We start from the raw sequence: 1,962 nt of genomic DNA, 5'->3' as shown, positions 1-1,962 counted from the left end.
TTAATGTTAATAACTGAAACCTTATTGTAAGTGTTACTACATTTTTATATATTGTTCTGTGTATGTGTGTTTCTCAGTCTGGATGGTTTGGATTAACCCTTTAATTGCCGGCCCTTAAAACCAGACTGCCAGACGGTTAGTGTAAATGCATGTGCCCGTTGTCCACTGTTCAATATAAAATAAATCTTGATATATTGCTCACACATATTCATATGAAACTCAGTACACGTATAGATCTCATTGAGCCAAACAACTTTTGCGCTGCATGTCATAGGCTCGGCCCAACAGGAAGTTGGCTATTCAGGGCTATTTAAAAAGGGCATGCTCTGGAATTTGATATACTCCTCTGAGAATTTCCCAAGGATTGTCACCAAACTCGGTGAACATGATCTCAAAATGTTAATAACTGAAACCTTATTGTAAGTGTTACTACATTTTTATATATTGTTCTGTGTATGTGTGTTTCTCAGTCTGGATGGTTTGGATTAACCCTTTAATTGCCGGATCCCTTAAAACCAGACTGCCAGACGGTTAGTGTAAATGCATGTGCCCGTTGTCCACTGTTCAATATAAAATAAATCTTGATATATTGCTCACACATATTCATATGAAACTCAGTACACGTATAGATCTCATTGAGCCAAACAACTTTTGCGCTGCATGTCATAGGCTCGGCCCAACAGGAAGTTGGCTATTCAGGGCTATTTAAAAAGGGCATGCTCTGGAATTTGATATACTCCTCTGAGAATTTCCCAAGGATTGTCACCAAACTCGGTGAACATGATCTCAAGACATTGGGGGTGCTAAATTGTAAAGGGAGTTTTGATATCCCGAATGGTTTGCCCGCGGCGAGGCGGTGAAGTTATGGTGAGAAATGAGAAACAGGAAGTGTCTATGTTACGGGGCTGACGAGACGTGAGACTTGCGGATCCATGTTATATAGTGAGGGAGTGATATGAAACAGCTGGGTGCAATCAGTGTAAACAGGTGTGTGCAATTCGTGCTGAGTGCAATCAGTAATGCATGATGGGAAATGTAGTCCGGGGTGCTATGCAACAGTTTGTGTGGTGCGAGAGTCAATGAAAAGGAAAGTTCATGGACCGGATTCGTGACAGTCTAATAACATCCACATACATTGTCTAATTTTGATCAAACTTCAGGGGTTTGTTCGTTGTATGATACCAATCACATACATATGACTATTAGGAGTCAAAGTTATAGCGCCACCAAATGGCAGCAGGAAGTGTGTCATTTTCAAATGAAAAAATGTATGTTTAAGTTTTGAATATTAACTGACAATAATGCATGCTACATAATTATTGTTCATGTTAATTAATATAGTTAATGTTAATAACTGAAACCTTATTGTAAAGTGTTACAAAAATTTTATATATTGTTCTGTGTATGCGCGATGAGACAAAACCAATAAAAAACATTACAAACTAGGCATTTGTTGCATTCAGTGGGGACATAATTACTGATTATAATGACTTATACTGTCTTTTTACGCGTTGCGTTGCGTCGCGCCGCTTAAACAAACGCTACCCTATACTGCTCAAATCTCACGTATGAATCATCAGTTGCAAATCCTTTAAATATGAAAACGTACTTACAGGCTGTGAGTCAGCATTATTTTTCAGAACACTGGTATTGTAGGCTAGTCTCCCAGGAAATGGTCCTTGTCCTCCGTAAAATGCGCTGCACACATCTGAATATTTGGTTTGAACTGTTCTGGAACAGTGTTGTAAATACAACCTAACCACTGATTTGTAGTTGTGTCCTCTTTTGGAAGCCCAAACAAAGTAGTTTCGCTTTCACAATGAAACACACAGCGTGCGTCACCACAACATGGTGGCGGCGGTAACAATACTACAGTGAGAATCAAAGTTACGCCTTCTTTCTTTGCGTGAACATTTGGGCGGTGTTATGCAAATCTTCCCACAAACTCTGAAAAAAATTTAT

At 39.1% G+C, this 1,962-nt stretch overlaps 1 long non-coding RNA gene across 1 annotated transcript in view; it reads left to right on the top strand.

Annotated features, from left to right (window-relative positions):
- Nucleotides 1-1,183, top strand: part of LOC107571314 (uncharacterized) — a 3,262-nt gene extending 2,079 nt beyond the window's left edge. Inside the window, exons 2-3 of the long non-coding RNA XR_001607163.1 lie at nt 854-856; nt 1,116-1,183. This is a non-coding gene — a long non-coding RNA (uncharacterized lncRNA). The remainder of the gene's footprint in view (nt 1-853; nt 857-1,115) is intronic.
- Nucleotides 1,184-1,962: the final 779 nt, after the last annotated feature.

Source organism: Sinocyclocheilus grahami, unplaced genomic scaffold, assembly GCF_001515645.1.
Source record: "Sinocyclocheilus grahami isolate Dianchi unplaced genomic scaffold, SAMN03320097.WGS_v1.1 scaffold1579.1, whole genome shotgun sequence".
Lineage (NCBI taxonomy): Eukaryota > Metazoa > Chordata > Actinopteri > Cypriniformes > Cyprinidae > Sinocyclocheilus > Sinocyclocheilus grahami.
This window is presented reverse-complemented; position numbering and strand designations above follow the sequence as displayed.